Source organism: Equus przewalskii, chromosome X (assembly GCF_037783145.1).
Source record: "Equus przewalskii isolate Varuska chromosome X, EquPr2, whole genome shotgun sequence".
In the NCBI taxonomy this organism is placed as follows: Eukaryota; Metazoa; Chordata; class Mammalia; order Perissodactyla; family Equidae; genus Equus; species Equus przewalskii.
This window is the reverse complement of record NC_091863.1, coordinates 20,941,951-20,969,408: the sequence shown is the minus strand read 5'-3', so window position 1 is coordinate 20,969,408 and position 27,458 is coordinate 20,941,951.

The window sequence follows — 27,458 nt, the reverse complement described above, 5'->3', positions numbered from 1 at the left end:
TTTAACTAATATTCATTGTTGTAATACTGTGAGTATTTAACATTTAAGTAGATAAATTAGCCTTCATGAGTTAAAATATGTCTTCAGTACATTTTCGTATATTTTAAAAATAGGAATTCTAGACAATTTATTAGCAAAAACACATTTATTAGGATGCCACCTTACACTCCCCTAGACGGCGGTCTCCTCGAAGGGTAAATATTGGTCAAATCCTTCACTGTTTTCCTACATGTATCCCTAAAGAAGAAGTTTGGAAAGTCACATTAAATACACAGGGGACCAGGCTAATGTGACAGCCCTGAGAGAAACAAAGATTCAATTCAATTCAATCTATCAACAAAATCACTGTGCAGCCCCATATTCAGTCTTTATCCAAAACTATCTCGACAACTAAGTAGCTAATAGCAGCCAACGATTTAAACTGGGATGAATGAAGGAACCATATTGAGAGAAAAATTACCTCTGCTTGTCCAAACCACACTTAACTCTTTTGTTCTTTTAGACAGATGCTAAATTCAAGCGAGAACCAAACTCACACAAGAAACATATTCTAAGAGCAAAGTCAAGTCCTCTTATTCTCATAAAAACAGAATCAAATGAGTGGTTAGCTAGGTACTTCTAAAAGGTGAAATAATCAAAGAAGAGGGTATTTTAAAAGATTAAGTTAGAAGAAATTAATGTAAGCCAAATGAAGTAGATAGTCATTATTAGCAGAAATTTACTCTAAACATGCTCAGGCATGTCTGGTTCAGCTTATCCCAATTTGGACAATCCATATGCTTCAACTATGCCATATATAGGGTGAAAAAATCCTAATTATGTGACTTTATTTTTAATATATTTAATTTATTAATTCATTTAATCCCTTTATTCAACTAATAACATTCCTGGTACTTTGTATAGTGTCATTGAAATCATCAGGGAAACAACACGGCCTAGCTGTGAGCATCAGACCAGTTTTCATAATACTGAGGCCTAATTGTTGGCATCTGGAAAGCTTTTATAATAGCATTGAGACCTCATATTGAGTGTCAGCCCAGTACCTGGATGTCAGGGACTGTTTTTTCTTTCTCATATTTTTGCAATTAGCAGGATGGCCAGTTGGCTAGAATAGAGTGAGTGAAGGGAGACTAGTAGATTATAATGTCAAGGGAGTCTCAGAGGACCAGATCATGTAGAACCTTGTAGGTCAGGGTAACAGTTTTGTTTCTATTCTGAGAGAAATGACAAGACTCTTGGAAGAACAGGTTTGCCAAGTGGGGGTGGGCAGGGAATTCAGTTTTTAACCTATTAACTTTGAAATGCCTATTAGACATTCAAATTCAGATGTCAAGTGGTAGTTAAATAAATGAGTCTGACATTCAGGGCATATATGCATTTGAAAGTTATCAGCCTGTGTCTGTTTGAGATCACCTAGCACAGAGACAGAAGTAATCAAAAGACTGAGCGCTTAGACACTCCATCACCACAGGATAGGAAGATAAGAAAGAATTCATAAAGGCAACTAAAAGAGGCAGAGGGTAGGGGGAGAATGTAGGAGTAAGAGATGTCCTTGAAGTGAAGCGGGTGTTTGAGAAAGTAGGGTATCAAAAACAGTGTCAAATGCTGCTGATAAGTCTAGTAATTTAAGAATTGAGAATTGGCCAATAAATTTGCTAATATTGAGGTTATTTGTGACACTGTCAAAAATAAGTTTTTATTATAGAAACCAAAAATCCCATTTGGCACAAAACCAAGAAAGAATTGGAGGAAAGGAACTATAAGCAGCAAGTATAGACAATTTTTTGAGGATATATGTTATAAAAAAAAAAAACAGAAAAATTAAGCCACTAGTTAGGTGATATTATAGCATATTCCTCTGTGATTGGAATGATGTCATAGAGTGGGGGAAAAGAATAATATGGAATTAAGAGAACTGCAGAAAAAAATGAGCCTAAGTAAATAAGAAGAGATGATTGTATGCACTAGAGGGAGTGTTAGTCTTAACCAGGACCACTGCAAATTCATGCTAACAAGAGAGAAAGTCAAGTCCATCCATTTACTTGGAAATAGAGATCATCAGGAATTATGAAAGAAGTAGTTTTGAGAGCATAAGAGTGAGCCAGCAGCTAAATGTGTTAAATAATGAGGGAGGGGGTCTGGAGGTGTATGTATGCCTGCATCAAGGAGGAATAGCAAGTGAGATGTCAATGGTCTTTACCTTTAAAGTTGAAATCTCCAGAGATAGGAAGTAAGAGTATAATTGCCTGGGAGTGGCTATAAGAAACAAGGAAGTCATTGATCCTACTTCTAGGCACAATGGTAAGAGAACAAACACTCGAGAAGACTTCCTGGGGGGAGCAGTGTCCTTGGTGGAATGTGTGCTTTCAGTTAGAGTGAGAACATTCCAGAAAGATGCAATTTTCCAGGGACAGGAGTAAAAGGGTGTTGAAAATTGGAGAACATATGGGATGGGTTCCTGGTGATGGGAAACAACTGAAAAGTTTGGGGTTTCTTGTAGTTACTGACGTATACAAGGATTTTGAGAATGCCTAGGTTATTTTTGATGGCCTTTCTGGTAGTTTTGGTGGTAAAGTTTATTTTCTGAAAAGGTGGTAGTTTTCCACGCTCACTTCTTTCCTGATATGGGTGGGGTCAGAACAAGGCTGTTGAGTGGTGTTATGAGGAATGTGCGGTTTTTCAACTGCTTTTAGCTGTGCTTGTCTCTAGAGAGACTTGAAACCTAAGTCTGTTTTCATGTTTGGTGAAAAAAAATGTAGGGTGTTTACTGGCATTAAGTGATGTTTTTTTCTTTCTTTTTTTCCAGATAACGTGTTTAGCACATAATCTGGCACAGAGTAGATGTTCAGTAACTAGTGGTTTTTGGTATTGTTGCAATTGCTGAGAATGATTTTAAGGACTTGATATTTAGTGAGGTTTTTTCGGTTATTAAAATGTACAAATATGCCTAAAATAGCATGTTCTAGAAAAAATAGATGCAGTTTCTTATGATGTATGCAACATGAAAAATTATATATTTATGGATTTTTTGACATCTGCTTGTCAGGGTACCTTTTTTCAGCTGTTCAAAAAACATGTTTTTGATGTTACTGTAATAGGCTTACAACGTTATGTATAATTCTGGATACCACTGTAGTTAACTCAGTGAATCAATAAGATAAACATAAGCAAGTCCTATAATATCTAGAAGCCATTTCTTGCAACAGCACAGCCTTTAAACCCCAGTATTTGGTTATTCAGTTTTCTTCTCCATGTTTGTTTTTATTGACTCTATGGGTTTGCTTTGACCTATGGAGAATTATAGACATGAATTTTTCCACTTAACTAATTCTGATCCGAGAAATGAAATTTCTCAAAGGTGGGAAATGAAATATATTAATTTAGAAACCTTGAAGTATGCAATGATATGCTCTAAACGACATGTACTTCAGAAATCTCCCTCTCTCTCTCAATCTTTTGGGCTGCCCATTCATTTGGCTCTAAGCATTTAGGTCATGACAGATAGTTACCTAAACTGAGTATGAATAGAAATGATTGGATTGCCCTGCTTTCTTGAGATAATAACCTTTATAAATGCATGCCAAACTTTCCAAATCTTTTTGTTTTTCTTTCCAGAAAAATTTATCATATTTGTCATATTTCTAGCCATGGTTGCCTAGTTTTGGAATCCTTAGAAATTATGGACTTAGGATCCCAGAAAGTCTTAGCTCTTTTAACAGAAGAAAATCAAACTATAACCATCACCTGGATGCTTTTTACGAATATTATAAGCCTGAACATAAGATGAACCATATAGTCCTGGTTAATAATTGTTATTATTAGCGTGAAAATATAGCATGATTGCTTATCATTACACTTTGCACAGTGCTTAGGATTATACTAAGCACTTTCACCCACCCCATCTCTATTGATTCTCACGGTCGTCCACTGAGGCATGTGTTACTCTTTTCATATTACATATCACAGAACTTTGCTCAAAGAATTCAAGTGATAATGCTTAAAATTTCACAGAGAGCTGAAAAGGGAGACTAGAATTTGATTCAAGGACTTTCTTTGCAAATGCCAGGCCTTTACTACAAGGTGATGATTTGAAAAATTCTACCTGTTTATCATTTAACACCGCTCTCTTCAGCCCTAACTGTCCAAGTTCTATAACATATTTCCAAAGGACAACATGTCAATTCTTCCTTCAATACATTTTCTTCTTTTTTTTAAAATTCACATTTATATTGTCACTACTTTGAGCCTTTATGGTTTCACACATAGAGTCTTGCCTGTGCTCTTTCTCAAGTCCTATCTTCCTCAGATCTCTCCCTCATACTCTCCACCAGATCATTATTTATAAAATATGGTATCACATAACTCCAATATTTTAGTTAGTCAACATATTTTTCTGAAAATAATATTCAAATCTGGAATGGCCTAGAATTCTACTCATCCACAATCTGGTTAATGCCTTCAGCCTTATCCACTGTAACCCCTTTATTCCAGGCCTGGGAAAAGAGGAAAAGGAAGGCCACCTGCCATATATCTAAATATTTAAAAGATGTAAATCAAGCCATATAGTAAAAAAAATAGACTTTATTTTGCTTTCATATCAATGAAATTGAAAAATATGTGCAAAGCTGTGTTTTTATAAGACTTACAATGAGCAAAATATTAAGGGTGACTGAGTATTATTTTCTGCATTTCTGGGTCTTCTCATAATGGGATAGAGAGTTCTGGAGTCATAATTATCACATAGTTATTTAAAAGTTTACTTTTTTCCCTTAATTTCAGCAAATTACTAATTATTTAATGTACCATAAAATATTTTTCATAACTTGTGTGAATAGAAAGCAATACTCTAAAGTTGTGCTGTCTGATACAGTAGCCACTAACTACATGTGATTGCTCAAATTAAAATTAAAATGTAGTTTCCAGTCACAATAGTTAAAATTTAATGGCTTAATAGCTACATGTTGCTGGTAGGTACTACATGAGATGAGACACGTAGAAACTATTTTCGTCATGGCAGAAAATTCTATTGGAAAATATTGATCTAAAAGATTAAGAAATTAAACATAGGGGCCGGCCTGGTGGTGCAGCAGTTAAGTTCACACATTCTGCTTCAGCAGCCTGGAGTTTGCCGGTTCGGATCCTGGGTGTGGACATGGCACCACTTGGCAAGCCATGCTGTGGCAGGCGTCCTACATAGAAAGTAGAGGAAGATGGGCACAGATGTTAGCTCAGGGCCAGTCTTCCTCAGCAAAAAGAGGAGGATTGGCAGCGGATGTTAGCTCAGGGCTAATCTTCCTCAAAAAAGAAAAGAAATTAAACATAATTATATTCAAGATTCACATAAGTTGAAACATAGTCCTCAAAAATTTCAATTAAATAGAAAAACTCAAAATATTAAAATTACATTCCTTATGTTTTATAAAAGGTTGATTTTCTTCAAAAATGTAACATATTCTTTAAAAATCAGAAGACAAAATACAATTTGTAAGTGATGATATAAAAGTTTTAAATGAAAATAATTTAAAGTTCAGTTTTTTACTTAATTTTAAAAATTATCATTGACTTTACTAAATATTTTATAGAAAATCAGCTTTTTGCATTTCTAGTGTTTAGTGTCTGTCCACTTGCCATTGTAAACCGTGTTGTGTCTAGGTCTATATGTGTACAAATTCAAGAGGAATATACATTTTGTAATATTGCAAAATATTCTTCAGCTGCCATATGCAACTTGGGAGAATCCCACCTTAATTCATAGGTACCTCTGGAACCATAAGTTGGAACATTAAATGAAGCGAAAGATAGATATTTTGAACTATTACTGGGAGAATATATTTCAACAGGCAGAATCTATTTGCATTCACACTGTGGGAAAGAATTTAACAAGTTAATTAATTTGTCTTTTTCTTAGATGCTTCTGCCACTCAAATCCTCCTCAAACTCTGAAGCAATATTCATCTTTCACACTGGCAGTGGCCCAACTCTTAAACTTTCCTGGCATTTGGATGTAGTAATCCTTTTTTTGAGGACAAGATCTGAGGGAAGAATTTCCCTGGGGCCTGAACAGTGTTTGATGAGAGCAGATGTTTAGGGCATATAAGTTATTCTGTACTAGCACTAAGCATCAGACCCTGGGTAACATAGCCACCCAGGTGTGATATAATCACTTTATTTTTATGTGTGTCTATGACATGTGGGGCCCTCTAAAGCACCAGGCTAGCCAGAGGCTCCTCTTGCCTAGATCTAAGGGTGCTACTGCGCCACAAACCTTTTAATGCAAGCATACTGGTACCTTGGTTGACACTAAAATTTTCTGAATTTTCCATCCCTCTGCTTATGAAATTCTACTTGTAATCTTCTAGCTCTAAAACATTCCTATTTTTCAAGGTCAGATACAAACACTACCTTCTCTATAAAACCTTCCTAATTTAATCCTTACCAGAAGTAATCATTCCTTCTGATTTCTTGGCCTTTTATGCCTCGGCTTTAACTTAAGTTTGCAAGGAGTTACCTTAGGCCTGGGGGGGGAGTTGCAAGCAGCAGGATTTCAAGAACTTCCCCAGCCACGTTCAGTGAGAGAATTTCTGGTTTTTTGTTTTATTTTGTTTGTTTGTTTGTCTTTTACAGTTGAGGCATCCATGTAAGATATTTTAAGAAAAATAAAAAGCAATCACAAATCCATGGAAGTCATTACCTCTTATTATAGTAATTGATTTATGCACATGTACACATTCCATCATGAACTAGATTGCTACACCCACTAGGGAGAGAACAATGACATTTCACCACATCTTTGCTCAAATGTATATGTACTCCTTTTGAATAATACCATTATCTCTCCAGCCAGCAAGCATGGTCTCACCAATATTCACAATCAAACAATTTCTATTTGGTCCCTATGTCTCGCTAAAGATTGTAATAAAGTAGATGCAAACAGATTTATGGGTTCTGAGCCACAGTTATCCAAGTCACATTCTATGCTTTATCATCTCTTCAAAGAGGGTCTTGCTACCTGAAGAGAATGACTGGGAAGGTGAGTAGTGAGAAGCCTGGGAGAACATAGTACAAATACATCTTCTGACAAGAAAGATTCAGGTTACTGTTCAAAGGTCAAAGCAGGGTTCCAACTTTACCTTGGTATCTGGCCAGCAGCCCAAGACTGCAACTCCCCCTAACCACACACTCATATAGCCATGATATCAGGAGAAAACCAAACCACAAACGTAAGAATATAAAAACTCACCACGTTAGAACTAGTACCAATAATCGAGTTATTGCCAAAATCCTAACTTGAGGAATCAATCGTTTTTCTCCCCCTTACTACATTGGTTTTAAATCTCAATTAGCATAATAAATTATCCTTCTAATTGTCTGTAATGACGTACACCTTGTTCTAAGTATTTCTTAGCTATATTTGCTTCCCAAGCGACCCGAAGCAACCCTTGCGAGTAGGCTTGCCGGGTAAAATACAGGAGATGCAGTCAAATTGAAATCTCAGGTAAACAATGGATACTTTTGTAGTATAAGTAAGTGTTAAATATTTCATGGAATATAATTACACTAAAAATATGCATTGTTTATCTGAGATTTAAATTTAACTGTGTCTCTTATATTTTAATTTGCTGAATCTGGCAATCCTCATTGTGAGTGTAGCCTTTTTTCCCTTCCTTTCTCTTCATATTTCTGTTAGTCTGGTTAATGTTTATTTCCTAGTCCCAGACGGGGAGCTAGAGCAGGTTCTTTTCCCTCTAGCCCAGAGATTTAAAACCATTGCTATGTATTTGAACTACGGGAAGAGCTCCAAAATAATGTGCATGACCAGGAACCACTTAGATCTGGAATGAGGACCAGGTATTTGTACTTTTAAAAGCTCCCGATGTTACAGTAATAAACAGCTGTTATATTAAGAACCACTCACAGAACTTAATGGCATCTTTCTACCTGCTTAAGACCAGGTAGAAAAGAAGCAAATTGTTCTCTAGCTAAAGAGGAGACTAAGGGTTACAATTTGTAAATACTCCACCATGTAGGAGTTGACCCAAACTGACAGCAGAGAATTACTGATAGAGATATCTTGTCAGAATATAAATTGTTCCTTCCTAGTCTGGCTAGAACAAAGCCCACACTGTTGTCATGGATCCCAGCAGCTATCTCAGCAGCTATTTAGCAGCGGCACAGGGCACGTGCTTGCCTCTCCTGCCCTCTTTCTAAGGCTAAGTGGGTGGGCGCAGTGCAAGCAGGATGCAAGCGTTTTAATCACGTGGAAGTTGGCCTGTGTGTACAGGTTGGGCTACCACGGTTCACAAAGAATGGCTGGATATTTAGAGACTAGATTTCCCCAGGCAAAAAAAAATAATTACCAATCCTTTTAAAACTATAACAAAAAGCATTCTATCATTTCAAACATAATATTGGTGTCTAAATTAAAAAGCTGCGTTATAATTAAGTTGCATTAGTCCATTTTATATCTGTAAACTAAAGACTTTAGTTACATTAGTGAATGATCTGGTGACTCCAGAAGTAAAGTCTTGTTACTAAGTTGTATTTGTTCCAAGTATCCTAGAACCTTACTACTCAAATTGTGTTCAGAAAAGCAGCAGCTGGACACCATCTGGGACCTTGGTAGAATCTCAGGTCCCACCCCAGACCCAGGAATCAGACTCTGCAGTTTCACAAGATCACCAGGTGATTTGTACGTGCATTAAAGTCTGAGAAGCATTGAGCTAGACCCCTGTGTAGGTCATGCCCCAGAGACCTCTGCAAAGACAGTATCAAAGCACAATACAGTAGGCAAATAATGTACACTGAAATACTCGGTGATTAATTAATAACATCTTGTTTTTTTTAAAGGGTCCTTAAAATGCTATGTTTTTTCAACTTTGTCAATCCAATGGTATCTATGTAAAGTAAACTGTTTTTATATTTATGTCAAATCCATCATAAATCATGTAGACCTTGTGGAAAATAAAAACATGTTTTCAATTTATTTGCAGAATCAGACATAGAATTTGAGTTATGCAAAGGCATCTTAGAAGTTATACCATCCAGCCCATTCATTTTATCAATAAGAGACGTTAAACAACTTGCTTAGAGTCAGAGAGTCAACATTCCGATGACCGAGTCAGTGCTCATACTTGTACAACATGCAGCCTTTTCTCATGGTTGCAACATGAAACATGGAACTACTCTTGATTGCCCAAGACCCTGGACTCACTGTATATAAATAGTTGGTTGATGACAATTCACTTAATCCCAAGATTTGGGGATTATAAATTAATACAAACTTTCTGGAAGGTCATTTTTTCATATAGCATAAAAGACTTAAATTAGACATGTCTTTTGCTGAAGCAGGTTTACCATTAGTAGTTTATACTAAAGAAAAAAGAATTTTTTCTCCCAAGTTCTATAAACCTTAGCTTATATTATATATAACCCTTAGGTTGTAGAATAGGAAACCTCATAAAGACTGCCACTTCTGAGCGCTTAATTAGTTAATGTAACTGAGAAATATGATACGGTCTTATCATATAGATCAGAAAGAAAACTATAAATTCAATAATGAACTGGGAAAAGAGCCTTAACTGACAATTAAGAAAGGAAAAAGTTCAAGCATATGAATCCTACTAGTAATCAAATCAATATCAATTAAAAGAAGAGTGGCAAAATACTTGGTCAAATAACACATTGAAAATTTATTAATTAGTTAATTATTTCCATACCTCGTTGGTGAGGGTGCCGTACGACAGGCACTACCCTGCATTGTGGGGAAAACCAACTGTTAAAAATTTCTGGAGGGTTAATTTTTTTCATCAAGCATCAAAACCCTTAAAAAACAGCATGTCTTTTGCCTAACCAAGTCTATTTATAGAAATTTATACTAAATAAATAATCATGGCTGTTTACAAAAAGATGGCCTTGAGGGTAATTAGCAAAAGTCAATGTTTAATAATCAACTTTAATAGCAAAAGTATGGACATTCATCAAATAAATTATAATACATTTTTATGAACTCAAACTTAATGGAACCATTAAACTGGATTTTGTAAAAAAAAAAAAACAAACCGTGAAGTTATATTGCACATATTTTTATAGAAATTTACAAAAAAGGAACAAAATTTTCAACAAAATAATCTGTTCCAAGTTTTAGATACTAAGAATAAATATCAACCTATGCAACATATATATTCTGGGAATTAGATTATGGATGATTTTTATTTCCCCTTTTAGGCTCTTTGAGATTATCTTGATTTTAGCAATTAAAAGTAGTAATAAATTATAGTAGTCTATACAGAAGTCAAAATATATTGACATACACCTGAAATTTATATAACGTTGTAAACTAATGTTACCTCAACAGAAAAGTAATAATAAACTATATATTATCTAATAACTATATATTATATATAACTATATATTACCTTTGATAATTTACATATATATTATCAAAGATAATCATAAATTATGTATTTTCAGACATTACAATAGGAAAAGGACTAGACAATTATATTTGAAAGTTTATATGTGCATATATGAAAGAAATAGTAAAGAGGGAAGTAGTTTGGAGTTAGAAAAGAATAACAGCTTTTGTTTGTTTTTTCTGTCATACAAACAGGGTTTAATTCTCCAGATCTGTTACTCCCTCAAAGTCATAACATCTTTGAGTTTTAGTATCTTTCCCAATGTTTTTTATTTGAAATGCTTTACATGGTTCTCAAAACATATTATAAAATATGATTAGATTTATATTCATAAAATAAAGCAAAAGATACAATTACCTATGTAGTTAAAAGCGAATGAAAAAATTTAAGCTATTTGAAAGGAAAATTAATTGCATTTAGTTAAATATAAAAAATTGTTAGTTGCTTAATATCAGGGAAAAATGATGCTCACCTTGAGATATTCCATGTTCTGTGTTTTCCCATTCATGCCTATGAAATTCCATATACATCTGTGTTAATATTACCTTGGACTCAAAAAGAGACATGACAGCAATTTTGCAAATGTTTCTGGCTGTATAAAGGACTGCTGTTTGTCCTTTATCTACAGTAGTGAAACTCTTAGTTTTTAGCTGGGTTTCTAGTGCACCAACCATATTTTGCATCTTCCATGTGGCCACATGACTAAGCTCTGGACAAGGGGATGTACATTGGAGTGGTATGAAAAAATTCTAGAAAGTGTCCTTAAAGGGAGGATGCTTCTTTTTTTTTTATTATTAATGTTATGATAGATTACAACCTTGTGAGATTTCAGTTGTACATTATTGTTAGTCATGTTGTGGGTACACCTCTTCCCCCTTTGTGCCCTCCCCCCACCCCCCCTTTTCCCTGGTAACCACGGATCAGATCTCCTTGTCAATATGTTAACTTCCACCTATGAGTGGAGTCATATAGAGTTCGTCTTTCTCTGACTGGCTTATTTCGCTTAACATAATACCCTTGAGGTCTATCCACGTTGCTGTGAATGGGCCAATTTTGTCTTTTTTATGGCTGAGTAGTATTCCATTGTGTATATATACCATATCTTCTTTAGGGAGGATGCTTCTTTAGAGGAGAAATCCTCCTCCCTTTTTTTTCTTTCCAGTTAGCTGGAAGGCAGACACTATGTTTGGTCTTAGAGCAGCCACCTGACCACAATGAGGAAGTCACACATAAGGATGGCAACACATCAACAGTCTTCTGCAACTGCTATATACAATCTTTGGAACAACTGTCTAGGCTATTATTTCAAAGCAAAACAAACTTATTTCTTATTTAACCCCCTGTTATTTTGATGTCCTCATCATCCACAGCCAAGCCAAAGTTTACCTGATAGAGTGACTTTTTGGATTACCTGCACCTTTGTTTTTATTTTGCTGAAAGGAGGTAGGAAGCAGCATTGACTGCTCTCTGTGGAAACTGGAAATTTATTTGTCTGATTGCACAATCGCTTGAGCTTAGTCTTTCTATTAGCAGTTACTGCTGTTATTTTTACCTCTTCATAACTCAACTGTGGCTCCTCTGGAAACAGGATTAGATGGATCCTGTCTGAACAGAGTAACAGAGCAAATTCCATTGTGTAATTTGCTGATATAGCTTTTCTTCCAGGTTACAAAATAAGTCTCAAGAGTAGTGGGTAAAAACAGCTATAATTTAAGAGAGTGCTTTTTACAAGGCTTTCTACACATCCACCACTATTAATTTATGCAGTACCCACCTCCACATTAATTGATAGAAGGGAAAAAACAGGACAGTTAAAATTTCTGAGTAAGCAAAATAATACTCAATTGAATTTTGTAATAATCCATGGAAATGTGAAGTTATTATGATTTAACACTTAAGCAAGTTACCTGCATAGAAAATATACTTCCATATATTAAAAACTGATTGAGACTTCAGTTGTTATGAAAATACAGAGATATTTTTGGGCCCTTTGAACTACATATATTTAATAATGTTTAATTTCATATTCTTATGTGCATGATTTTCCTTTATTATATTGATCTCTCTGTGATATTAGTCTGATAAAAGGTAGATCAATGTGAAAGAGAATAACTTATTTTGCATCATAATAATGAAATAATTTAGGCAGGGTATGTTACATTAATATTGAAATTTGAATTAAATATATTAAATATAAAAATATTAAATATATATAAACATATTAATGAGGAAGCATTTATCATATTATTCCTGATACCTGAAAATGGAGAGTTTGTCTATTTTTCTATTTATAAAAAACATTTACATCTTTATTCTAAATTACAATCCTTCAGAATTTAAGATAAAAGTAAGATTATTGTATGGTTATTTTAGTTATCTTTTCTAAAATGAACTTGATAAAGGGAAGAGAAAAAGATATTAAAATAATAAATTAAAATGATAAATCTTCATGGAAGGCATTCAGTTTTAGCTATAAGTTGTAGCTGAATACTTGTAAGTATAAACAGCACACCTATTAATCTCTTTCTTTGCAAAAGTGTAAGAATGAAGAATAAATACTAATCTTATTGGATATTGATTAGCAAACATATTTGGTTAGTTGATTAGCTGCTAAAAAAGACAGTTTTATTAGGTTTACCATACACCTTACAACAAAAAGAAATTACAAGCAACTCATACCCTATATTCTTTTGTCTCCAAGGAGCCTTTTGAATGTTGCTTTTACATAATGGTCACAGAGACTCACAGCTTTTAGGTAGTCTACGGATCCCCAGGGACATAATGCTCTTCGGCACATCCAGGAGTATTGCTTGCTTTACATACAAATGATAAAATTCTATATTTTCACCACCCCTTCCTTTTGTGAAAAAGACAGAAAGTTATATATATATATACACACACATGCACAAATGATTTTTTAAGCAAAGTGAATTTTCATTTAATAGTATAGCTATTCTGCCAAAGAAGATTTGAGAAGAAGCTATAAACTTCAGCCCTTACCTGTTTATTTAGTTGTAATCCTTCAAATGAACCAAGGACTCTAGCATCTCACTCTCCAGCCCTATTGGCTACAATAGTTTTGGATGAAAGTGTGAAAATGGCATCCAACATGCTCTAGTAGAATTAAGTCTGGTCAATGCAGAGATTCTTTACAAAATCACAACTTTATTTGGAAAACAAGATGTTCAATTATAAGACATGGAACATAAGAAAACTATTATGACATTCACTGTTTCTCTATTCAACTGAGAGCTAATGATGTTTGATAATATTATTTTTTTAGTTTACAATATTCACTATAAAGGATTTCATATTACTTATAGAAAAATTAGCCTGTTGCATAAGGAAAAAAGTGGAGGAAAAATTCATACAAAATAACAACCACTCAGATCAACACTGTAATCTCTTTGGGACAAGTTTTTCTATACACATACACATCCATATACAGTGGAATGATAATGGAATCTTGTACTTGTTTGTCACATGTCACAAACATTCTTACATTACTAAATATGTATCTAAAGAATCTTTTTAATGGCTACCAATAATGATGCTGGCTGAGACACTGTGGGCAAGAAATAAAATTCCATACCCAGAATAGGGGTTTATATCTGAATGAATATGTCACTGATTCTTTAGGGAGTCCTCACAAGGAATACTGTCCTACCAGGGGCTTGGCATTGGTTTCTCTTGCTGGCATTCAGAGGCAGCAATAACTAAATTAGCCTTAGTAAGTAGGGAGGCCATGTTGCTGAGCCCATGCTACCCTCTATCTCTGCCACCATGACCCCTCCATGTGCCCATCATGACAGTTCTGCAGTGGCCAATATTGAAGATTGGCTGATAACGACTGGCTAAATGATTTTGTCTATTTGGTTGTTTAGTGCCTCTTCCATGGAGGATGTTTTCTGGAGGGTGTTAATGTGTGATACAAAGATATTCTTGTCTAGTTCCCACTGTCATGTCTATCCACATGCCTTTATTCCAGACCTTCTTGTCTCCAATCTCCCAATCTTTCTCTTTCCAGGACCCTGATAAGCTGATCAGGCCATTTGCCACCACCTGTGAATACATATATATTCTAACTTGTGGTCATTTCTTATTTTACATAAAGTGAATGACTAGATGTATTGTTTTCAGTTCTATCCACTGGGAAGGTTTTCCCTCCTCACTCTTTAAGGTCATTCCTGACAGTGCCTATAATATAGCCATTATCCCTTTTCAGAATTGTCCCATATTCTGAGCTGGCATCAGTAGAGAAAGCCCAGGTTTTTCTTCTTTCAGCTAGTCATTCAAGACATTTTATGCTGAGATAGATGTGAACTGAAAAAAGACCAAGGTGGCAGCAGTGGTGAGTGACATAGGAATCTGAGCTGCTTGCTTAATTATTTTCTGGGGGTAATAAAAGAAAAGTGTGAGCTCAATTCAAAAGCTGAGGTTGACCTTAAAGGAGCTAACAGCTGGAGACTGTGTGCCAATCACAGTCCTTGCTGCTGATCAGTGAATCCTTTCATAAATCTAGGCTAATGCCATTTTTATTATTTAAAACTGAATTTAGAATTAGTTTTATAAGCTCTAAATACTAATGTAATTTAATCACAATTAGAATTTAGATATTGATTGGAGATAATTATTTTAATAATATTAAATCTTTCTAATAAAGATCGTGACATGGCTCCATTTAACCAAATCTTCTTTTGTCTCTCAATAGTTTTAAATTTTTGCTCATATTGACTATTCCTCATTTGGTTTATTCCTCTTTATTACTTTTGTCCTCTTATAAAATGTTTTCCATTGGTTATTGATTTAATAAAATGTTATTAATTACTTCTGGTTTATGAAAGGGGAGGTTCATAGATTCTATTCTTATTTATATAATTTTTCGTTATTTATCTTGAATTTTTCAGATAATCATATAATTTACAAATAGAGACATATTCAAATATTGAATAATTCTTGCATGAAAAGGATAAACCCTACTTGATCGTAGTGCTTGTTTACATACAAAAATTATATATATATTTCATTTTTTATAAAAATATTAACTTCTATACGTGTTTTATGTACAAGATGTTACATCTTTATTCTCTCCTAATACTGTGTATCTGCATTTTCTGTTTGGGGGGTTTAGTTTTCCCAAACACTGTTATCAGTGCTTCTTGAACTTTTCCAGTGCCTGTTCCTAATACACTCGGTGAATTCAAGTTCTTGGGTTTCTGCAAAAAGCATGAAGTTTTTCTTTTGACTCATATTTTTTCTACAAATCCATATAAATTTTGTAAAATATTGGATGATATACACCCAGTTCTTTTAATATTAAAATAATTATATTTGTTACTTTCTTTTGCTTTGTTTCCTCTGATTACTCAAGGAATATTGATGGTTGTTCATGTCCTGAATGCTACTGTCACCCTGGAAAACTAATGGTCATCCTTGTTGCAAAAAGTTGATCTAATTTAGAGATCAGCCAACTAAGACAAGTAGGCTACATCTTGCCTGCTATTTGTTTTTGTAAATAACATTTAATCGGAACACAACCACATCCATTCATTTACGTACTGTCTATGACTGATTTCATGCTATAATGACAGATTTGAGTAGTTGCGACAGAGATCATATGGCCTGCAAAGCTTAAAATATTTACTCTATGGCCCTTTACAGAAAAAGTTTGCCAATCATGGATATATCAATCTACTCAAAAAAGTTTTCCTGTATTTTTTCAAAAATGCAAAGTTTCTCTGTTTCCTAATGAATTCATACCTAACTATATCTTTATGATATCTCTTCTAATCGTCTTGGTTTTATTTTATCATTGCTTTTCTAAATATTTTCCCCCAAATATTTTGATTTTTAAATTTAAAGTTTTTGCTTTTAATCTCTAGTTTTATTGAACAATGCTCCAACAATGATACCTGTACAAAATCCACATTTGAAAATGTATTAGGGTTTTCCTTATGGCCTATGATGCCATTTTAGGAATATTCTAAGAATATTTGACAAGATTTTTAAGTCCCTGGAAGGGACAAATTTAGAAGTACATCTATTTAATTACTCTATTTGACTATTTTAGTTGCCAAAGCCGGACAGATGTATGTGAAACATTCTCAAGCTAAAACTTGGCCTTGTGAAATGGACTAAAGATTTGTCAGACTGAATAAGAAAACTTTATGGGATTAGAAGTGTGGAAAGAAAAAGACAAAAATGAATTTTGTAGATTTAACAGTACAAGTTCATAGGTAATACAAATGCACCACGGTGGCATGCCTATGGACACTAGAGTTTTAGGATCAAAAACCTGCTGTCCCATGATGCCATTAGGGTACCAGGCTGCCAAGATAATAGAGTTCCTTTCTGATTACAATATCCTTGAATTAATAGAAAACTTAGATCCTGGTAATGAATCTTTGAACCTATCTTCTAATCTTAAACACATTTGCATTGACCCTCTGATTCTTCCCTAATTGATTTAAATACATGGCAGCGAGTCCAGAACCAGCAGTTAATTTGAATCTATGACATGAAATAAGGACCAGGCTGGAAAACCATTTCTTTCTTCTCTATTTCTTCTTTACACAAAATAAAAAGGCTACTAGCTTCCTGAACATGAATTGTTATATTCACTGAGTGTAGGTTCTATAACATAAATTTTATGAGAACTTTGATAATCAGTTAATGATAATTATTTACATTTTATAAAAAATGGAAAAGTAAGTTTTCATATAGGTACTTTGAAAAAAATTATAACTTTTTAAAATAATAGTATAGAATTTATATATTAGTGGTTACAAGATAAATACATAATACCCAAGAGCCACACGACTTTTCACTTCATCAATCTATTTTTTGGAATGAAATATAGTAGATATTATGTGGAATTGATGTCACAAAGGAAAACATTTATAAAAATGAGTCAAGAGTTGCTTTTGGTTAAGGAAAACTGCAACAACAGATGCTGGAAATGAATTTTATTCTTAAAATGCCTAATAGTAAACTATTTTTTTCATATTTTAGTAGAGTTTGCAAGGATTGCTTCAATTTCAGAAAGAGTTTCAAATTCCCTTTCTTCAGAGTATAAAGTGTTTAATCACCATTTACTTTTACTTGAAATTAGTGCATAATAATATAGAAAGGCAATTAAGAGGGAGAATATGCCAAAAATCAGTACAAACTTGCATTATTGCCAATAGAGGACAGAAGAACTGCAAAATATTTTTATTATTTAAAAAAGAATGGAAAGTAGGATTCAAATTAAGAATCAGTCTATGGAAAACTGCCACAAATCAACCTTTGAAGAAATAATTAGTTTTTAAGGATGCCTAGCATCTCCTTAACATCCTACAGTGATATATCAGCTACTCCTAGAAAATATCAGCAGTAAGTCACAGGGCCTTTTAACGTCAATTAATTTAATATTTAAAAATGCTCTTTAAAAAAAGAAAAAGAGCTTGGCCTATTTTTCAAATTAATACTTTACAATTTGTCATGTTTAGGCACAGCAGCCTTTTCAAGATATGTTTTAATATTTGATTTACTTTTAAAATGTGACTAGCTAAAAACTGTGATCCTTTTACTTTCTCTTTGTATATAGGAGTACTTTCAACAAATCACAGATCTTATTAGTGATCTAGACTTTTAAATGTGGGTATTAGTTTCCTAAAGAAAAAAGAAAGATTAAACTTTAGTTGTTTACAATATCACATCTGGATAAATCAAAGTAATTTAAGTGACAACAAATCCCTAATCATCTCAAATACTGAAAATAATTTTTGTTTTGCTGGTTATTTTACCTTTCATCCAGATATTTGCAACATAGGCATAATAAACTCTTGAATTATCTCTATGTTGCAAATTAATAGAAGGTTTCACCAGAGTTGAGGAGTTAAGTTTGCGTTGTGGACAGCAAACATGCTTCCCAAAACTTTAAGATGTTGAGTAATGTTTTGTTCTGGTTTGCAGAGTGACTCGAGAATGGGACAGCAATAAAAGGGCAAAGAGGCTAGAAAATAAAAGAAAGAAAGGACAGTTGTATTGGAAGGATTCACAGAGTCCTCAAAAGTATTGTTTTCTTAAATTCTCTCCTACTTTTAAGGGATCACTGAACATTTTGTTACCACTTTATTAAATTGAAAGAAAAACTCAGATTGCTTGATACCATTAAAAAGCAATGAATCACATACTCATTTATTTAACTTCAGACATAAATTCTTGTAAATCCATGTGTATGAAGGAAATTTTTTGCTTGGATGAGATGCTCTAGAGTGATCCCTGTGTAGGAGATTTCTCTAAGGCATGCGAATGTCATACATAATACATTGTAAAGTTACTTTTTTGAAAAATGGTTGTTTTAACATTCTGTTTCACACACATGAACAACTCTATGCAGGGATTTCTCCAATAGACGGTGTCACTAGTTTTTGTTTGTGAATTGGCCACATTAGGTGGAATCATTTTTGAGATTTTCAGATTCAGATCCTGAGCACGTGATTAAAAACTTGTCAGACCAAGAGATTCATAAGTACTTGGCGTGAAAATTTTAAAAATAGATAACAGTCAAGGCAATTTACCAAGGATTTCAATTCTGAAGTCTGGCATTTAACGTGCAGTCCTTATAGAATATAATTTAGAAAGTACATTGAGTGTCCCCAGATACACACTACTTAAGCACTATGTATGATATTTCCATTTTCTTTTTACATTGTTGGATCTCATTTCACTCAGCAAGGTATTTGTTGGCTTTACTGAATGAAAAGGAGAAAAGAAAAACATATCTGTTTAAATTCCAGAACAAAATATGAGTCCTTACCAATACAATGCTGGGGACTTAGGCTATAATTTTTTGTGAACGGAAAAGCCTTATAATATGTGTTTAAGAGTGTGTGTGTATTCACGGGTATGCATTTGCAGAGGCTTGCGAGAGGGGCAAGAGAGGGTGAAAGACAAATCAGACAGATTAATGTGTGATTTCAAGAACCATGAATATTAGAAGTTACACTGATTGTGAACAAAGATAACGAGATGGTCATACGTAGAAGAGAAATGAAGAGCCAAAGGAACATATCAAAGTGAGTCACTGAGAAGCAGGAAGGAAATATTTAGAACACTCTTATGTATATGTACTTTCACTCTTTGTGTCTTTGTTAATGTTGTAGTTAGAGAAAATGTTGACTTAAAATCCATTGTCTACATTTAGAATCATTCGTAGGATCATATCTGAGATTAATTTATACTGCAGAAAGATCTTTCTAGTGGTAGTAGTTCCCTGTTGCTGCTAAAACAAATTACCACAAACTTGGTGGCTTTGAACAACTCAGTTTGTTTTCTTCCAGTTCTGTAGGCCAGAAGTCCAACAGAGGTCTCACTGTGCTAAAATGAAGGTGTCAGCAGGCCTGCGTTCCTTCTAGAGCATCTAAGGGAACATCTGTTTCCCTGCCTTTTCCAGTTCCTAGAGGCCACTTAAACTTCTTGGTTCATGGCTCCATCACCATCTTCGAAGCCATTTTTGTAGCACTCATTCTCCTCTCTGACCTCTCTTCTCATCGTCACATCTTTCTGCGACTCTGACCCTCTTTTGTCTCTCTTATAAGGACCCTTGTGATTACATTGGGCTCACCTGATTAATCCAGAATAACCTCCTCGTGTCAAGATCCTTAACTTCTTACATCTGCAAAGTCCCTTTTGTCACACAAGGTAACATTGTCACAGATTCTGGCAAGTAGGATGTGAACATCTTTGTGGGGCGGGAGGGGGCATGATACATCCTCAAACACCACTATACCCCTCTTACTCTCTCATTGTACCCCAATATCATCCTTCAGAGCAGTCATCACTTTTTCTATCTCACATTAGACTCCATGAGGGTTGAGGACTTTCTGGTGTAGGTTGCCATTTTATACCCAGTGTGGGGTGTAGTAGTACCTGGCATACAGCAAGCACTCTAGTTCTTGAATGGACAACCAAAATATATCCAGATCTCAGATATCCTGATTCCTAGCCAGAGATTACCTACATCATAATGCTACTTTTTCAATTAATATTATCGTTTTGTCACACATATTATCTGAAAGTAGTTCCTATCGATTGGCTTTACACTTGAACTAAATAAAATGCCTTCCTTACTTTAGCACAACTGAGAAGTTGCTGCATGCTCATCTTTAATACATACAAGATCCTCAGGTTCAGATTGTAGTTAAACTGGATCGTGACACATGCTAGAGAATTTAGTCACTTAGTCCTATTTTTACATCTCATAGTTTACCAGGGACAGAGAAAACATGCCATGATAAAGAAGTTGCAATTTTGTTTTGTGAGACATATTCTGAAAACCTGAAAAAATGAGTTGAAAAAAATCACTCTTTTATACATTTTTAACTACTTAAATTTAGATGGTGTTAAAGGATGCAAAATAATATATTTGAATCTATTTCAAGATTTGGGAAAACATGCTCCTGTTATATATTGTAGAAAGGTGATTTGTGTCTGAAAGGTTAGTCCAAGAAGATTAAGATCCCTCTAACACAGAAAACAAGAGAAATGCTCCATCCACAGGTTGCCATGGTTTCACTTTAGCAAAAAACTGAAATTGGAAGGTCACCAATAAGTTCTGAACATATTCTTTTTTACGAAAAGAAATCATATCAATGCAGTGTAAAATCCTAGCAAGATTTAGAACAATACAGGTACTTTGAAAATTACAAAACCATTTGTCAATACCATATTAAGCTGATTTATTACCCTCTAGTGCCACAGCCTTTTATCTGCTGATGGGGATCCAGTTAAGAAATAAGATTATGACTCCTTTCTTGAAGTTTTCCCATACTATTTTCTCAGAAAATGAAGTTAATTAGACAATAAATCACTGTTTGTATTACTTCTCAACTAGTACCAATCTAAGAGGTGGATATTGAGTTTGAAAAAAATTTTCCCCTCCTCTGCATCAAAATTAGATACAATTACTTTCAGTCAAATGATACAGAAGACTCAATGGTTGCAAGGAAGGAAACACAATTTTATCTAGATTAAAGAACAAAATAGTATTAGAAGGACAATGTCTCCCTAGATTACATCCTAATAGCTTCATGGTGAGTCTCCAATATGAAAATGCCAAGGAAGATTTTAACTTCTCCTATGTGGGTTCCCACTTTGGTCACATGCCTCCCTCCTCTATGAATGGCTCATTTGACCAAGTAAGGAAAATCAGATGATTGATGTAAATACACTCAATTGCCTTCTTGCTTGCCTCTCTGATAGGGATCAGGATGGCATTTGTTACTAAAAAAGGATGTAGTAGGTAGAATAATGACCCCTCCAAAAAATCCACAGCCTAATCCTCAAAACCTGTGAATATATTTGGTTACCTGGCAAAGAGGCATTAATCTGGCAGATGGAATTAATCAGGTGACCTTAAAATAGGGAGATTATTCTGGATTATCCAAGTGTGCCCAATGTATTCACAAGGATCCTTAAAAGTGGAGTAGGGAGGCAGAAGAGAGTCAGAGAAAGAGAAGTGACAATGGAAGAAGAGCCAGAGAGATGCTATGCTATTGGCTTTGAAGATCGAGGAGGAGAACCATGAGCCAAGAATAAGAGTAGCCTCCAGAAGATGGAAATGGCAAGGAAATGAATTCTCTCCTAGAGCCTCCAGAAGGAATAGAGCCCTGCTAACACCTTGATTTTAGCCCAGTGGGACCTGTGTGGGCATATGACCCACAGAATATGAGATAATAAATTTGTGTTGTTTTAAGCCACAATGCTTGTGGCATCAATCAAGTCATGGCAGTGATTGAAGGCTAATGCAAAGAGAAGCATAGCACAAATATGATCAGGGAGCAATTTCTGTAAGCAAAGCAACAGCCTTATTTTGCAAGTCATATATTTCTCCTTACTCAACAAAACAATTATTTTTTTTTTCTAGTTTTCTTTTTCATGGGGTTGACATTGGAGGAAACTGCAGCTTAGTAATAAGAATATTTCCTCCAATGAGAACTATTAGACTTTATATGACTAATAGTCTTCTTTCAGAGGAGAAATTATTCTAGTGCTTTAAAAAATGTGTTATGTGAATCGAGTGATATTCTTCATTTTTTCAAGAATTTAGGATTTAGCTTATTAATTTATATGAACTCTTTATATGATAGACATTGTTTCCGTCAATATTGAGGTTAATATTTTCCCAGTTAATTGTTTTAATTTAAAATATTCAGATAAGTTCTTTTGTTTTATAAACCTCTTCATATTGTATATAGGCCATTTAATATACTTTAATTTTTACTTTTCTGATAAAACTTTCCTCATTCACTTCTCCATTGTTTTAAAATACCTGATTTGTCGTATGTTAAAATAAATCATTACATGTAACTAACCCGCCTCTCCAGGATTGCTTAGGGTTGATGCTTTTTTGACACTTGATTTTTCAGAGGTCTTAGGGAATGAAAGCTTATAAGCAAAAACAGCATGCAAACAAACCTATAATGTAATTTGTATTGAGATAATATTTACTTGAAAGCAGAGTTGCAGTTTTACACTACATACTTAAATGTAACACAGAAATGTAGCTCCTTTGTTTCCTATTGAGAACTCAAGAAACAAAAAGCAAAACAACTTTCTTCCTAGGACAAGACTTGTTTTCTGGCCATAGTAAAGATTAACCACAATAACTTGTACTAAACATGTCCCAGTGAATCAATGACCAGTAAACAGGCTTTTGAAAACCAGCCAATGTGCAGTAGCCTCACCCTTCTGAAGGGCTACCAGTTAGCAGCAGTCGTACTCCTGTAATCATGCTTCCATGGCTAGAGACCAACCAGTGCCTGAACATTCCATTTCTGCGGTCTGCCCATAGCTGAACTCCTTGCTTCTTTAAACTCTATACAAGATCAGCACTTTGCTTTTTTCAGAGAATGTGTGGTATGAACACTCTCCTTTCCTTAACAGGCAATAAATTCAGCTTTTCTATTTCAGATACTGAGTGGTAGCTTCTTCCTTCAAGACTTTAATTGCTGCTGTCTTCCACACAAACCATCCTCATCTCATCCACCCAACCCTCTCACTCAGGAACAAGCCTGCACACATGCACACACACACGCACACACACACAGTCAAGAAAAAATTTAAAATTGGCAATCAAAATTAAAATGTCATTTTTTCAGTTTAGATTTTATCTTTGATATAAATCAGTCTAATTCAAGTAAAGTTTCCCTTTCCTCATTTCTCTCTCATTCCCTTGATTCTCTGCAATAAGGAACCTGGGGGGTTAGTTGGGCTTTACTTACTCTTATGGGGAAAAAAGGGAACCTTGTCTTCACAAAGCGTATGGGAGTGTAGATGATTTGCTCTCCTGGCAGCAGGAGAGAGGAGGGATTCAGTTTCAATTATTGTCCTGTGGTTTCTCTCTGGTCTCAGATGCACAGCAGCAGGTTGGCTCTAGTTTTTGGACTGGTGATCAAGTTTAATAAAGAGGTCCCGGATTGACGTTCACAATCTATGATAATGGCCATTTGTTCTCTATATTGCAGCCCCTTTGTCTACCTTTGAGTCCACTGGCTCTCTTAGCACCTCTGAGTCTTCTCACTAGGGCACTTATACACCCAGGCAATGGGAAACCAAGGTTGCCTCAGACTCATCTATATAGTCACCTCCCTTTACCACCACTGTGCTGTCACTCTGAAGATTGTTGGATTTGGTCTAGAGAAAGGCTTATCAGATACGCCCAGGCTGTCAGATTCCTACAAGTTGTATCCAGGGAATGATACCTCTTGTGCCCCTGATGTTCTCAAGATCTCCCATACTTATCTTGGTGTTTCTAAAGTACTCCTTTCCCTGGTTTCAGCCCAGTTGTGAGTAGATTGAACACACCTTTTCCCATGACTTCTCTCTTCCACTTCTCACAAACTACTAAGGAAGAAGGGCAGACTTACCACTTCTTCTTTTATATCATGGTTTTCTCTAGATTGTATCCTTCCTCTCTATAGAAACTAAAATTCACAGCTCAGATAAAAGGGTTATCCTCTCTAAAATACAAGATTTCTCTATGATCTAGTCTTCCATTTCTCAATATGTTAATGGAACCTAAAGGAATTTTGAAAGTCCTTTCTCTCTTGATAAACTCGGCTTTTAAGATTCTTTTGTGGTTGTAACTCAAAGTCAATTTGGGATCCCAAAAGCTAGCTATTGATCTCTCATTTCTCTTTGTATTCCTATTCCAACAATTCTCATCTTTCCCAAGTCAAATGAATGCCTCTGACTGAATAGGGGGAAGTAATAAGCACAAGAATGTAAAAAATAAGTGAAAATGTGTTCATTTTTGTGAAAATGTTATCTCCAATACATATTGATACAAATTTTTTGCCATAACACTTAAAATGTTTTCAAAATATATTCATATGTAATTCTTGTGTTTTAAGATAACTCAAAGTGTTAAAGTCCATTAATAGTTTGTGCACATATGGAGATTGCTCATGACCCCAAAGATTTGGAACACAAAGGTCACATGTTCTTTACTTCCAAGTGCCATGAATCCCATTGTTTAATACCTAACTGGTGTGCTCTGTCCTATGAGACTGAAAACTAAGGGAACATTTAATCTAGTTACTATGTGGATATTTTTGTATGGTGGGTTAGTGGGGTCAGAAGGAGGTGGTGACTCCAAAAGACAGTCACTCAACAACCAGTAAAAAGAAATAATGGAGAGAAAAGTGAAAGTGGTTCTAAGTGGCAAGTGTTTTCTGTTAGGCAATAAGGAAAGAATATAAATAAATAAATTCTGAAGTCTTAAACATTTCAAAACTCACCTAGAATAGTAGAATGACGTGAACTATTTTGATTGCATTATTAAACATTAGCTGTAGATGTCCATGAAAAGTGCCAAGTCTTCTCTGATACTGTCTTAGGTTATTCAGTTGGTTTAGGGTAGCAGCAGCAGCAACAACAACCACAAACATTTATTGCCTGCTTATCCTGGGCCTGGTGCTTTTCTAAGTGCTATATATGTATTTTTATTTTAATACTCAAAACAACCCTGTAAAATAGTTATTAGTATAATTTCAATTTTACAGATTAAGAAATTGAAACACAAAGAAGTTAAGTAGCTTTTACGAGGGCACACAGATAATTGGCACAAAGCTTGGCTTTTGATTTATGCACTTGACTTCATGTTCCTAATATGTAAGCTATGATATTTCGCCAGAGGCATTAATCTGGTTGATGGAGAGTTATGGACTTCAGAGTTAGCCCAGGTGGTTGTGCATGCAGCATGACTGTAATATCACTGGGTATATCCCTTAATAATTGTCATTCCACAGAATGCTCAATTCTCCCTCACTTAGACATGTAGAGTCTGCTATTACTCAAAGTTTGTCAGCGATTATCACTTTGAGAATAGGATGGTCTGTAAATCATGGCGGTGGATTTTAATGAAGAGAGAAAGCCTCAAAGACTCAATCCAAAGCTTAATACACCACAGCAAAATATGGCAGGAGGCTTCTCTGTCTAGAGACTTAGTCATCCAAGAGAACTATTGTTTCCTACTTAGGAATGCTAACCGGTAACTGACTTAGGATACCTGCCATTTGCATTGCTATTGTGGAAAGTTACCAAGTTCTTTGTGCCTGAAGCCAAGCTTGTGGCTTCTGCTGGTCTCCCTTGTGCCCAGATAACTGTGGTTACATGCAAGACAAGGCTCTGCCACAATTCAAGTTTCTCCTAGGAGGTTAGGGGACAAAGGAGAGGACATATGCCTTGGCTGAGAAAAACGAGATCCCAAGATTCCTCATAGAGACAATTTGCAGAATAAACATTATTTATGGCTTTTCCTTTTCATAGGTTGAAGAGTTCTGAATATCGTAACAAACTGAAACAATAACAAATGGCAATAGAAATTTTAAAAAATAGAAATAAAATGACAAAAGAACAAAAAATCAGAAAAGAAAAACTCACTTTGCATCACAATCGGTTTGTAAATAGAAGATATTTACATGGATACATAAATATTACACATATATTTTACTTTGGGTACTCTAATTCATTACAAACAAACATATTTAACAATATTGAGAGAAATATGAAATAAAAATGATGGAGTTTACTTGAGGTTTTGTTTTGAGGTTTAGAATTATAACCTAATTTAGCACTTAGGTTATAACTTTAGCTCTAAAGTCATTATATAAGCTATTATGAAGTTTTGAGAAAATCACTTAAAATATAATTGTAAATCTCCAAGAAAGAAATAAGCTGTTCATCTTATCAATTCAAGTGATATTTGTGAATTTAGTAGATTAAAACAAAGGAAGGGCCTATATAAATAACAATTTCTTTTTTTTGTCTTTTAGATTAGCCCTGAGCTAAAATCTGTTGCCAATCTTTTTTTTTCCTTCTTCTCCCCAAAGGCCCCTAGCACATAGTTCTATATTCTATTTGTAGGTCCTTCTAGTTCTGCTATGTGGGACACCGCCTCAACATGGCTTGATGAGCAGTACTAGGTCCACACCCAGGATCTGAATTGGAGAAACCCTGAGCCACCAAAGCCGAGTGCACAGACTTAACCACTCTGCCACGGGGCTGGCCCTTAAATAACAATTTCTATTGTTCATTTAGTGTCTGTTGACTGCCACACATTATAATCATCTTCCTAACTCTCCCAAGAATTCCAAGATGGCATTATCCACTCAATTTTACAGATACAAAAACAGAGACCCAGAGATATAAAGTCACTTCCTCAAGATTACAGTCAAGTAATTGTCAGAGCCAAGATTCAAACTCAGACTCATCTGACTCCATACCATTAGTATTGGTAAAATGACATACTAAATATAGATAGGAAGAAGAATCATTGATTAGTTCTAAAAACAAAACATTTTACTATAAGACAACAGGACTGAAGGTATATTTTCACTCAGATGAAGAATTTCTCATGCAACTTGTCTCAGATGGCATAGCCTGTGAGAATAAAGCTAAGCAAAAGCCAAATAGACAAAACAGAGGTGGGGGGGATGCAGAAAAAGTGAAATCTTGAGCTAACCAAAGGGTAATTGTTACATCACACCTATGACA